Raw genomic sequence first — 14,748 nt, 5'->3', positions numbered from 1 at the left:
CCCTCTAGTACCATTTTTTAAAAGTCACCTTTTTGGCCGGGCACGGTGGCTTACACCTGTAACCCCAGCACTTTGGGAGGCTGAGGCAGGTGGATCACGAGGCCAAGAGATTGAGACCATCCTGGCCAACCAACATGGTAAAACCCCGTCTCTACTAAAAACACAAAAATTAGCTGGGCATGGTGGCGCACGCCTGTAGTCCCATCTACTCGGGAGGCTGAGGCAGGAGAATCACCTGAACCCAGGAGGCAGAGGTTGCAGTGAGCCGAGATTGCGCCACTGCACTCCAGCCTGGGTGACAGAGTGAGACTCTGTCTAAAAAAAAAAAAAAAAAAAAAAAAAAAAAGTCACCTTTTTATGCAAGGAAAAGTTGTAATGGGCTATAGAATGGCATATAGAAAGTACAGTTTTCCTCCTACCCCGATAACTGGATGTCCAAACCCTACAATTGCACTACATTTTCTCAGCCAGAGTTTCATTTACTATGCTGCTTGGAAAAGAGCTAAGCTACAGTCAACTTAAGTAAAAGTCTGTCTTTTAAAGTACAACCTAATGAAACAAATTTGCTTAACACTTCTCTGAATAATTATGAACTTTAAGTCAATAGAATTTCAACCTCAGAGATTTTATCTAATTATTTTATTTCATCCATTCAATATTTTTACAGAATACCGTGTAGTCGTGAAAGCTTTTGAAATTTCCTAATGAGTTACTTAAACTTTCTGGACTCAAGAAGTCCAATATTAACAGAAATAAATTAGTACAAGGTCATTGGCTGTGATTTTGGCCAAAGCCCCAAGATGATGGTATTAGAATAACCTTAAAATCTGGCAAAACAGTAGCATTCATAGATAACCCTAAGCTATATTAACAAACAGCTAAGTAAACTATTTGTTTACATCATAAAGACTAAGGGAGTGAGGTTCATATAACTATTTTGCAAGTTTCACAGTCTTCAAGCAGCCCCACTATAAGATACTTAGTGTGTAACTAGGTGGCACAAGACCTAAATAGAGCCAATTAAATAATAACGATGATGAATGAAACTGTTGAGAAACAGAAAATGAGCCACAGCTGACAAATCCAGGAAACTCTTCTGCATTCACATTTTATGCAGTCACATGATGGTAAAGAGATGACTGTGGGGAATGACCAAAATAATATTAGATCTTTGGGATTTTCTCCAGGTGCCACAGAACTAAGGATCCACAGGCTCCAGGCATGAGAAATCTCAGGTTACATAAGTCTTTGTAGATTCATTGAGATTATGTTGAAACCAAACTTAAGGATGAGATCTTCCTTTATTTGCATGAGCGGTCCTGCCTCACTCTTCCTTGCTCAGATTTCTTTTTCTATGACTCAGAACTAAAAGGGAGGAAAAAATAAGGCCAGTGCCTAGCTCAGGAGCTGTGCCTGCTGAAGACCTAGTCCTTCCCGCCATTTCAACCCAACACCGTAACAATAGGATCCTTTTACACTGGGCACAGTTCCTTGAGCCCTTCTCATGTGTTCTCATGCATTCAAGGGAGAACAAACACTAAGTTCTACATAAACCAACTTACTGAAGTCTAGTAACTTGAGTCCTTAGGAAACCATACAATATCTTTTGCAACCGCCATGTGTTTTCAAGGATGTGCAGTAAGAAACAGCTAGTTCTTTTTTTCTCTTTCTCCTAGACTTATGAAGAGGAAGAATTTTAAAACAGAAAATAAGGGTGAAAGGTAAGGTCTACTCTATGACCCCTTTACATATAACACCCTTTAACTATGAGAAGTAAAAGTACCTGCTTTCATTTGCTCTTGCCTTTAAACTTGTTACCAGGTTACCTGAAAAATTACTTCTGGATAAAATAACCATTTTGACGTGGAATTTGAGTTAGAATTATGTCATTCATGAATACATATACACACTTGAACATAATCTCTTCTGTGGTAACAAGCTGTGAAAAAAGTGAGAAGGCTAAAATCTCAACCTAAATATGAATCATTTTAGCACTACAATTATTTGCAAGCACTGAACATGTAATACCCAGATACTCCTGTAATTAAAAGGTGATTCTGAAAAAGTCATTGGTACCATACATATCTGTTATTCTGTATTCCAAGTATTAAATTTTTTATTCAATGTTGACTTAATGTTATTACTTTCTAAATCTCTACACCTGCCTCCTATTGATTTAAGGGAATCATTTGCTGTAATTCAGACCCAAAGCACCCTGAAACCAAAAAGAAGTGCTGATTGATGTCAGACTGAAGCCAATTCTTGGATGTTGTACTTTAAAACAGTTTCAGAATCTAATCTAACTTTTTTCTGACCTAAAGAAATAGCAAGGAATAATGAGAATTTTTTAAGGAAAATACTGTACAGCATTCTCATAAATATTTGTATCTTCTCAATATCAAGAGTATGAATTTTGGCTATAAGATATTCAAATTCAAGCAAGCATTAGCATGACAGAAAGAAATTACTTCAGACATTTCCACATTACGCTGCAAAAATTGTTTGTTAAATTAGATGCGTGAAAGTTGAAAATAATTTTTTTCGTTGAAACAAGATTTTAAAATGTCACTTCGTCCCCTCAGGCATCCCTTCAGAAGTTAATTTATTCTATAATGTTGCTGAACTATTCGACATTTTAAAAGTATTAGCTAATGGCACTATATCTATCATTGAAATAGTATAGTAGCTACACAGTATTATCCAATCTCATGACATAACTAGGCATAGAAAGTTCCACTGCAGATAGGACAAAATAGACTACAAATAATACCGAAAATCATCTTTATTTCTAGGAGGCATGGTGGGTGACATTCTTTTTTGGACTTTTGCATTTTTATTTTCTCATAATGACAACTTGGCTGAGTATTAAAATGTTGGCTCCTCCAGGCATGGTGGTGCACACCTGTAGTCCTAGCTATTCAGGAAGCTAAGGTGGGAGGATCACCTGAGCATGGAATTTGAGGCTTCAGAGAGCCAAGATTGTGACACTGCACTTCAGCCTAGGTAACAGTGAGACCTTATCTCAAAACAAAACAAATAAAAAAAAAAAAAGTTGACTAACTGTACCCCCTCAAATCCCAAAGATATTATTCTATTGTGTTTTTTTATTATTTTTTACCACTGACCTATTGGAAATCCAAGGCAGTTTGCATTTTAATCCTTTGTAGGCAAAATGTTGTTATTGTGGTTGTTTAGTGGGGCAGGGATGAGAGCTACATGAAGGTTAGGATGCCTATAGGAAACTGTTTAAGAATATATCTACGTGTTAGTGTTGCAATATTCAAATGGGCAAACTCAGGTCTTTCTTCAGCTGAGAAATGTGTTACTTGCATTATATCTTTAACTTTTTTTTTGAGACAGAGTCTCGCTCTGTCGCTCAGGCTGGAGTGCAGTGATATGATCTTGGCTCACTGCAGCCTCCGCCTCCCAGGGTCAGCAATTCTCCTGCCTCAGCATCCCGAGTAGCTGGGATTACAGGCACCCATCACCACACCTGGTTAATTTTTTTTTTATTTTTAGTAGAGACGGGGTTTCACCATGTTGGCCAGGCTGGTCTCGAACTCCTGACCTCAGGTGATCCACCCGCCTCGGCCTCCCAAAGTGCTGGCATTACAGGCATGAGCCACAGCTCCCGGCCTATCTTTAATTATTTTATGTCTATTTCATCAAACAGATTTGTAGCATAGTTAGAATTCATTTCATGGACATTTTTGTGGTAGTGCAGGAAGTCAATTTTGAGCAGGGCAAAGACAAATACTGGAAAATACATTACGAGTCTCCTGCAAAACATTAAAAGATACAGAGGGCACTACTAACAAAAGGATAGAGAAGAAGTAGGTGAGAGAAATATGTAAGAAGTAAAATCTGAAACTACCTAACTTAATGATTAATTAGATATGAGGGAATAGGAAAAATTAGAGTAAATGCTCACATAATGTATGGGTAACAGTGTCACTGACACCATCATTAATTATGATTAGACACATAGGGGAAGGAACAAGTTGAGGTGTCTGTGTGTTCTAGCTATCTAGTGTTGCGTGACGAACCACCCCAAAACTCAAGGTTTTAAAATAGCAATCACATTTATCTTACCAATTAGCAATTTGGGCCGAGCTCAGTGGGGAAGTCTCACCTCGACTCCATGTGGTATCAATCAGGGCAGCTTGACCTGAAGCTGGATGCTCCAATTCCAAGACAGCTCACTCGCACACAGCTGGCAAGTTGGTGCTGGCTGCCTGCTGGGACCTCTGCCAGGCTGTCTGCTCCAACACCTATATGTGGGTTCTCCATGTGGCTCTCTGACTTTTTCACAGCATGGTGTCCAGGGTCCAAAAGCAAACATCCCAAAACACAGCAAATGGAAGCCATCAGCTTCTCGAGGCTTGAACCTGACACCGTATTACTTGCACTAGATTCTACTGATCAAGCAGTCATAAAGCCCAGGCTCAAAACGAGAGGCATAGACCCCACTTCTCAATAGGAGGCATTTCAAATAGTTTTGCAGCCATGTTTTGAAACCTCCATACTGTAGGACATCTTAAGTCCCACTGTGGGACAGATAAGTTCAATAAATAATTTCATTTACAAATCTTAAAGGAACCTTTAGGAAAGAGGTCAAAAAACATATTCCAACTTGGGAAATATAGACAGAGGGACATTTACTGTAATTTTAATGAAGTTTAACTTTCATGCCCCTTACTTCCAAGATGAGGACTTGTACTTAATTTTATATATTTTTCTTACAGAGAAGCTCCAAAATTTTATAAGCTTCAGACTCCATAAAATTTTATGTACCCCTGGGTAAAATTTAAATAAGAGTAGATGAGATTTTCTGAGGAGACCGTATAGAATGAAAAGAGCAGTGGTGTAAGAATGGAAACCTGCAAATGTCAATATATTCACACCATGAGGAGAGAAAGAGGAAAGGGATTAGGAAGGAGATGTTTAGAATATAATCAGAGAGTTAGGAGGATATCAGGAAAGAATTTTGTCAAACATACCAGGCAGTAGAAAGTTTCAGAAAGAAGTGGTTGGTAAATAGTCTCAAAATAAAGCATGAAGTTTGAAAAAAAAACTAAAAAAGAATCCTGTTGAGTCAGCATCATGAAGATTCATTAGCAACCTTGTCAAAGCAACAGAAGCTATTTTTCAGCATGTTGAGAATAAATGTTAATTTTTTAAAAATGGAGATAGCAAGAGATTTGGCTGGCAAACATTAGAAATAGATGCAGGTGTAAGCGGTTGGGAACTAGAAAAATACATCTTTCAGAGGCTGTTTTCAGCAAAAATACAAGGGATACAAAAATATATAAAATATATATTTAAAATACATATAAATATATTATATAATATTTATATTTATATAATATATTTATATGTATTTTATATTTTATATATAATATATAAATATATTTTTATATATTATATATTTATATTTTTTATATATTATGTATTTTGTATACTTTGTATTTTTGCTGAAAGCAGGCTCTGAAAGATGTATTTTTCTAGTTCCCAACCTCTTACACCTGCATCTATTTCTAATGTTATATTATATATAATTATATATTATATTATTATATAATATATAATTATATATTATATTATTATATAATATAATTATATATTATATATTATATAATATAATTATATATTATATTATTATATAATATAATTATATATTATATTATTATATAATATAATTATATATTATATTATTATATAATATAATTATATATTATATTATTATATAATATAATTATATATTATATTATTATATAATATAATTATATATTATATTATTATATAATATAATTATTATATTATATTATTATATAATATAATTATTATATATTATATTATTATATTATATTATTATATAATATAATAATTATATATTATATTATTATATTATATAATAATTATATATTATATTATTATATAATATAATAATTATATATTATATTATTATATAATATAATAATTACATAGAATATTATTATATAATATAATAATTATATAGAGTATTATTATATATAATATAATAATTATATAGAGTATTATATATAATATAATTATATTACATATTATATTACTGTATTATATATTAATATATTATATATAATATATTATTATATTAAAATATTATATATTAAAATACATTTTTAAAATATATTATAAATATTTTATATAAGAAATATCTATAATAAATAATTATAAATAATACATATTTAAAATAATAAATATAAAATATATATAAAAAATACAAAGTATACAAAAATATAATTGTAACTATTAAAGAAGTTAAAGCAATATCTTCAAGTATTTCCACAATGAAATGCCAATCTCAGATGAATTCATGCAAAAATTCTCCCAATTTTTCAAGAAAAAAATCATCTGTCTTACACAATTTCTTCTAGGAAATATGCCACCAAATCATTTTACACAATCAGCATAAAACTGATACCAAAGTCATGCAGACATTAGAAAAGGGGTAAATTTTGGCCTTTTTAGTTCATAAATAAAGATGCAAAAATTTTAAACAAATTACTAGCAAAGCCAATTGGAATAGTATAGATAAAAAATAATATCCCATAATCAAGTTGCAATTATCTCAGGAATGCAGGGATGGTTTAATATCAGAAAAATCTATAATGTGGTTCAATGCATTAACAGATTAAAAAAGAAAACCATTGCTGGGCACAGTGACTCACGCCTGTAATCCCAGCACTTTGGGAAGCCAAGGTGGATGGATGACCTGAGGTCAGGCGTTCGAGACCAGCCTGGCCAACATGACGAAACCCCATCACTACTAAAAATACAAAAATTAGCCAGGTAAGGTGGCAGGCACCTATAATTCCAGCTACTCAGAAGGATGAGGCAGGAGAATCACTTGAACCTGGGAGGCAGAGGTTGCAGTGAGCCGAGATCATGCCACTGCATTCCAGCCTGAGCGACAAGGGTGAAACTACATCTCAAAAAAAAAAAAAAGAAAAGAAAACCATATGACCATTTTAATAAATGCAGGAATAGAATTTGATAAAATTCAACATAATACAAACTCATAGTAAGAGAACAGAAGTGATCTTCTTAGGCATAGTACCTACTATCAGAAAATGTTGGTAGTATCCTCTTTAAAGTCAGGAATGAAACATTATCATTACTTCTCATCAACATTACACTGAAGGCTCCATTTATACCAAATGCCTAAGAACCCCCTCTTTTCCCAGTTTCTGTGCTAATCTCACCTCTCAGTCTGCTTTGCTAACTTGGTCTCTACCTGACAGTCACAGAGCATCTAGTTCCTCCAATCTTCCTCTCAATCTGAGCTGTACAATTGAATCACCAGTCTTGAAATTTATGGATGTTTAGCCAGACACAGTGACTCACATTTGTAATCCCAGTACTTTGGGAGGCAGAGGCGGGAGGACCAGTTGAGCCCAGGAGTTCAAGACCAGCCTGGGCAACATAGAGAGACCTTATCTCTACAAAAAATAAATAAAATTAGCTGGACACAGTGGTGCATGCCTGTAGTCCCAGCTACTCAGGAAGCTAAGGCAGGAGGATCCCTTGAGCCCTGGAGGCTGAGGCTGCTGTGAGCCAAGATTGTGCCACTGCACTCCAGCCTGGGTGAGAGAAAGAGACCCTGCTTCCAAAAAAAAAAAAAGGAAAGAAATTTATGAATTATTGAGTTCCACCTTTAGAAACTCCTATTTGATTGGTCTGGGCATACATAGCATGGGCATCTGAATTTTCTGTATCTCCTCAGGTAATTCTAATGTATAGCTCAGGTTGAGAACCACTAGATTACAGTTAAAAAAAAAAAAAAGGAAGGAGAGAGGAGAAAAGGAAAGGGAAAGAAGAGTAGAACAGTAAGTGATTCTCAAACATGGCCGCACATTAAAATCACCTATGACCTTTATACAACCCTGATGCCCAGATTCCCTTCTATATTGATTTTGAAATCAGAATCTGTGGAGGTATGATCCTGGCATAGTATATTTTAAAAGATTCCACATAGCTTTCTTATATGCTGTCAAGATTGACAACAACTGCTTCCTTTTTTTTTTTTTTTTTTTTTTTTTGAGACAGAGTCTCACTCTGTTGCCCAGGCTGGAGTGCAATGGCGCAGTCTTGGCTCACTGCAACCTCCACCTCCTGGGTTCAAGTGATTCTCCTGCTTCAGCCTCCTGAGTAGCTGGGACTACAAGTGCACACCACCACGCCCAGATAATTTTTGTATTTTTAGTAGAGACGGTGTTTCACCACATTGGCCAGGCTGGTCTCAAATTCCTGACCTCAAGTGATCCACCCACCTCAGCCTCCCAAAGTGCCGGGATTACAGGAGTAAGCCACTGTGCCTGACTGGCACAAACACTTTAAATCCAACTGTCAACTCTGCGTCTTCTTTTGTAAGTCGCCTGGCTGCCCAAAGGCCCAAGGCTTCTCCTCCCTCACACCTGTGCCCATATATTCACTTCTGTCCACTAGGCAGCAGACTCCAGAAGGGTGAGGGTTGTGACTTTCCTGTGTGTTATATATGAGAGCCGAAGCAAAGTTTCTCAAATCTCCCTTAGCTAGCAATAAGATTGTTTCCACATTACTGGCATATTCTGCAAACACAAATGAAGATTAATGGCTAAAAAGAGGAGAGGTACAGGAGCAAGAACCCAGGGAAGTGTTGATATTACCGATTTTAAAAGATGTGTGGGGGGTAAGTGGGAAACAGCACAAGACAGGGAGGAGTCAGCCTGTAGTGAAATATGCACTAGAAATAGACCAGCCCTCTCCCCTTTAGAAGCACAAAACACATGGCAAGAACGGAGTCTGCCTCCACTCCCATCAAGCTCTGCACTACATTTCCCAGAAGTGACTTTTTCCACCCTTTCTTTCCCCTCTTTTCCATCAGTATTAAAGGAGTGGGCCGGGTGCAATGGCTCACGCCTGTAATCCCAGCACTTTGAGAGGCAGAGGAGGGTGGATCACTTGGGGTCAGGAGTTCGAGACCATCCTGGCCAACCAACACGAAGAAACCCCATCTCTACTAAAAATACAAAAATTAGCCAGGCATGGTGGCGGGCACCTGTAATCCCAGCTACTCAGGAGGCTGAGGCACGAGAATCACTTGAACCCGGGAGGCAGAGGTTGCAGTGAGCCGAGATCTTGCCATTGCACTACAGCCTGGGCAACAAGAGCGAAACTCTGTCTCAAAAGAAAAACAAAACAAAAAAAAATAAATAAAGGGGTGAAAAGGGACTCCCCTAACCCTCACTACCACAGTGGTGAGAAAAGAAATCTTCTCACACCCCTAGAATCCACATAGTAAGAAGGGACTTTCCTGCCTACGTGACAAGATGGGAATCCCCTGTCACAGAAGCATCTAGAAAGTAAGGGATGTCCGTCCGTAAATAGAGTATGCACCTCCCAGCCAAGGAAACCGATCTTCCTTGAAGAACAGCTCTATCTACACGTTTCATACACTGTCTCATTGAATCTGCTTTATCATTCCCATTTTACAGACGAGGAATCTGAACTTGTCCATGGTCACAGAACCAGTGAGTGGTAGAACCCAGTTGTCAGTCAATACATGTCAGAATAGTTCCAAAATCACTGTTTCTTCCATTGTAAAATGCACTAAGTTGTCCTCGTGGTCAACTTATTTTAGTTTTTTGTTTGTTTTTTCCTTTTTTTTCTATAGGTGGGGCAAGAGGCAAAGAAGATGTTTTATGTTTTTTGTTTTTGAGACGGTGTCTCACTCTGTCTCCCAGGCTGGAGTGCAGTGGAGCAATCTCTGCTCACTACAACCTCCGCCTCCCAGGCTCAAGGGATTCTTCTTCCTCTACCTCCCTAGTAGCTGGGATTACAATCACTCACCGCCACGCCTGGCTAATTTTTGTATTTTTAGTAGAGATGGGGTTTCACCATGTTGGCCAGGCTGGTTTTGAACTCCTGACCTCAAATGATCCACCCGCCTCGGCCTCCCAAAGTGCTGGGATTACAAGCATGAGCCACTGCACCCGGCCAAGAAGATAGTTTTAAAGGGAGACGTCAAACAAGATGGTAAAGGCTGAAAAATTGTTCTCAAAATGTTTCCAAAATATCCCTTATCATCTTGAGACGGAAGGCAACTCATTGTTGATCTCATGTTAAAGCAACACAGAATAACACCATAAACTTTTTCCATCTACCGTTACCAAGATCAAGGAACCTGGGATTTGTCTTTGTAAATATTATTGACAAACTCCAGGCCAGCGGGGGAAACCCCTATATAGCCCTAGGGAACACACTTAGCCCAGCCTATGTTCCCCAGCATTCTCGGGTAAAACCCAGCTTTCCCCAGGCAAAAGGTGAAGGTGCATAGGAAGTCCAACCCTGTTTGGGAGACTGCCAGACAGAGCCGCCTTCTCAGACCCACTCACCTGGAGCTAAGGTGCCAACACGGGCGTCACTTGAAAATAAGCAGAAAAGCTCTGCAAGTCCCGGCACGGCCGCACCACCTCTGCAGTTGCTTCCATTGGAATCACTCCCCGACTCGCTGCTATGCCAGTTTATTTTGTTGCTTATATTCATTAGATGAAAATGATTTAATTAGGCGATTACGTTCGGGCTTGTTTGGTGTGCAGTATCACTCCTGCATTTTTTGGTTGTGTCCACGTATTTAAACCTCAGGGGAAAGGAGAATATTTTTATTCCCATGGCACCTGTCCTTTAGGACAAATTAAATATTGTTTTCTCTTGCTGCCTACCTCATGATCTCACTGCTTTGGGGCTGCATAATGAGAAAGAAACCATTTCAGTAATTGCCATATTGTGAAGAGCTGTAGGGAACGTTATAGCTACTGTATCATAGTACTTAAGTTTTCGTTTATAGGAATAAAAATGGTAATAGAGGAGAGTCCACAAATGCATTGTTTTTCAAGGCTGGCTCAGTCTTTGACTATCTGTGCCCCCTTGATAAAAAATGGCCAAAGATATGCAGACATAGTCTAACTCCTCTTTCCTCATCTGTGCACGTTCAGGAGAAGCAACCATGAATATGAAACAAAAGGGGAAAAACACAGAATGTTTCAGTGCCGTGCATGCAACTGATGCTCAAAGAAAAAAAGAAAAATACTTGGCCGGGCGTAGTGGTTCATGCCTGTAATTCCAGCCCTTTGGGGGGCCGAGGTGGGTAGATCACTTAAAGGTCAGAAGTTTGAGACCAGCCTGGGCAACACGGTGAAACACCGTCTCTACTAAAAATACAAAAATTAGCTGGGCGTGGTGGCGTACGCCTGTAGTCCCAGCCACTCAGGAGGCTGAGGCAGGAGAATCGCCTGAACCCGGGAGGTGGAGGTTGCAGTGAGCTGAGATTGTGCCAGTGCACTTCAGCCTGGGTGACAGAGCAAGACTCTGTCTCAAAAAAAAAAAAAAAAAAAAAAAAATACGGCTGGGTGTGATGGCTCACGCCTGTAATCCCAGCACTTTGGGAGGCCGAGGCGGGTGGATCACAAGGTCAGGAGATTGAGACCATCCTGTGAATGGTGAAACCTCGTCTCTACTAAAAATCCAAAAAAAAAAAAAAAAAAAATTAGCCAGGCGTGGTGGCGGGCGCCTGTAGTCCCAGCTACTGGGGAGGCTGAGGCAGAAGAATGGCACGAACCCGGGAGGCGGAGCTTGCAGTGAGCCGAGAATGCGCCACTGCACTCCAGCCTGGGCGACAGAGCGAGACTCCGTCTCAAAAAAAAAAAAAAAAAAAAAAAAAAACTTGCTGATTCGATTTTTAATATGATTTACATTCTAGGTCTTTTCAAATGCCCTCAACATTAAAGACTAATGCTTCTGAACAAAAGCAAGTTCTCTCGTTCCCCAGGAGTCCCCTCTGTACTTTCCAATCCCCTCCCCCTCCAAACCACTCATACAATCTTTCCATAATTTTTCTCAGGCTCAATCCTATACATAAAGTACCATCTTTCTGATTAGGATCTCACATTTTATCATTTAGTAGCTCCTGAAATCTTTGCTCCTCCTAGGAATGCCTTTTAATCTGTCTCCCATACCCACACACACTAGGATGTGATTCCTATCATTCCTCTTCTCGAAACATCTCACAAAAGTAATGTACTTATTTGCCTATAGGTAACAAAGACTTTATTTCGTATGTCTGCTCCTTGTTGTTCAACTTCTTTCCCCCATAATGATACAGCAGTGAATATAGTAAGAAAACAGGAATCCATCTGCTGTGTTGGAGACAATCTCTATACCCAGTTTGCTCCTTGTCTGCAGTGATACTTATGATGGCATTTAAGAGAGCCTAGGGAGAAAACCAGACTGGAAACTTGCTATTTCAGTAATCACAAGCAAGAACAGGGCATCCTGCTTGCCTGTCTGTCCTCATTGGTGTCACAGGCGTAGGTTACACTCGTCCATGCCCATAAGAAAATATCAGAAAATGACTGAACCATGATCGCTTTTTAAAATTGTGATTCACATATCATACTCATCACATCATTCAAGCCTCTTTGTGGCCAGACGCGGTGGCTCACTCCTGTAATCCCAGCACTTTGGGGGGTTGAGGCGGGAGGATCACCTGAGGACAGGAGTTCGAGACCAGCCTGGCCAACATGGTGAAACTCTGTCTCTACTTAAAATACAAAAATTAGCCGAGCGTGGTGGCACATGCCTGTAATCCCAGCCACTCAGGAGGCTGAGGCATGAGAATCGCTTGAACCTGGGAGGTGGAGGTTGCAGTGAGCCAAGATCGCGCCATTGCACTCCAGCCTGGGGGATAAGAGCTAGACTTCATCTCAAAAACAAAGCCTCTTTGCCCATGGCAGCAAGGCTCTGGGGTTTTTACTTTGTTGTTGCCGTTGTTGTTGTATTACCTTGAGTGTTTATAAAAACATCTCAGGTATTTCTGAGTAAACCAGCTGCTTCTGCTCCACTCGTGAATTTTGCAGTTTACTGGGTTCTAGCTCCATGTCAAATGGTAGCTATATAAACAATCTCCTCTACACATGTCCTTTACATGCACAGGAGAGGGCCTGCCTGGTACAGCCTGCCATCCATCCATCAATCCATCCATTCAAAATATTTTTATTAATGGCTTGCAATGCATTGTTCTGGGCATTGAGGATATTACCCTAAACAAGGCAGACAGGAACCCCATACTATGAAAATTACCCTGTAAGATAGAAGCCTCTTTCCTGACCTCTAATTGAAGTCCCAGAGGAAGCCTGCCTCTGTCCTTTTATAGACTTTCTATAGTTATAACAGGCTTAGCTAGGGCGGCATCCTGCTCCGCTGTTAGGTTTCTGTTCCCCACTGCAGCACGCGTGAATCAGAGCGAGTAATAATCATTGGTTTGTACAGTGCCCATTTCTAGATTTTATTTCATAAACCTATGCCCAGTTCACATCTAGTAATAGAACGTGCTCAGACACTGTGACTGCTGTGCCAGTCAAAGCCAAGAGACATTCCTAATTCAACTGGATAATATTTTAATGTGTAAAACTTGTGGCTTTTTTTAGACAAGAAACATATTAAAAGAATGCCTAATTCTATCCAGTTCAAAGATTATAAGAGTTGGATGCAAAGATTTACAATTTAAGGTTCAAGATCTTAAGATTTGCGATCTTACAATTTACGTATCTTAAGAGCCAAAAAAATGAAAAATCCAGTCCAGCATGGCTGCTTCCTGAGCCCTTGCCTTAACTTGGTACAATTAGATATTGCAGATTGCATATCTAAAAGCCAGTTAAGTAGCAGACTTCCCTGACAGACAAAACTAGGAAAAGCTTCAGTCGAACCTAGTGGACATCGGATCACCCCAAATGGAGGCCATTTACCCAGCAACTATGAAAAGAAGCCTGCCAGAACATTTTAGTTCTACACGACACTCTACTAATACCCAGGCCATCTTCTCCAGGCATTAAGTGCCTTCAACAAGCCAAGAAGGCAACTCCCATAATCAAGTAGAAAGGTGATGCAAACTAAGTTATTTTGTGTCCCTCCAAAATTCATATGTTGAGGCCTAAATCTCCAATGTGATGATATTTTAAAGGTGGGGCCTTAGGTAGGTAATTAGATTATGAATGGGATTAGTGACTTTATAAGAGACATTAGAGAAATGATCTCTTTCTCCACCAAGTGAGGGTACAATGAAAACACTGTCGTCTGTAAACCAGGAAGACGACCTTTGCCAAGACCCTTACTATGCTGGTGCCATGATCTTAGATTTCCAGCTCCAGAACTGTGAGAAAAGTTTCTGTTATTTAACACACCCAGTCTATGGCAATTTGTTATAGCAGCTGGAACTGACTAAGACTGAGGGCAATCCTCAAAATTCATCAGGGTAATACATTTGCTTCATAATAGATAAGCATCTTTTTAAAAAAATTTTTTTGACATTTTTATAGAGACACGGTCTCACTGTGTTGACCAGGCTGGTCTCAAACTCCTGGCCTCAAGCAATCCTCCCATCTCGGCCTCCCAAAGTGCTGGGATTACAGGCATGTGCTATCATGACCAGCCAGATAAGCATCCTTTAATTCCCATAAATTTTGGAAATTGAGTTGATAAATGCTTAATTTAAAAAACCTGTAATCTTTATAATTTTGTTATTAAGGGATATGTGAATATTTGGAATTTAAAAAGTCACATGAGACTTTGGCCTCTTCATGTAACAGTTCATGCCTATAATTCCACCTTAAAATATATGATTGAGTTATTGATTTAGAGTTTAGATTTACACAATTGTAATGATATAATATT

The 14,748-nt window shown here is 38.7% G+C and overlaps 1 long non-coding RNA gene across 1 annotated transcript in view; it reads right to left on the bottom strand.

Moving 5' to 3' along the window:
* LOC134729912 (uncharacterized) overlaps positions 1 to 12,237 on the bottom strand; it is a 36,910-nt gene extending 24,673 nt beyond the window's left edge. Inside the window, exon 1 of the long non-coding RNA XR_010111472.1 lies at positions 10,416 to 12,237. This is a non-coding gene — a long non-coding RNA (uncharacterized LOC134729912). The remainder of the gene's footprint in view (positions 1 to 10,415) is intronic.
* Positions 12,238 to 14,748: the final 2,511 nt, after the last annotated feature.

The sequence above is a fragment of the Pan paniscus genome, chromosome 2 (genome assembly GCF_029289425.2).
Source record: "Pan paniscus chromosome 2, NHGRI_mPanPan1-v2.0_pri, whole genome shotgun sequence".
NCBI lineage: Eukaryota > Metazoa > Chordata > Mammalia > Primates > Hominidae > Pan > Pan paniscus.
This window is presented reverse-complemented; position numbering and strand designations above follow the sequence as displayed.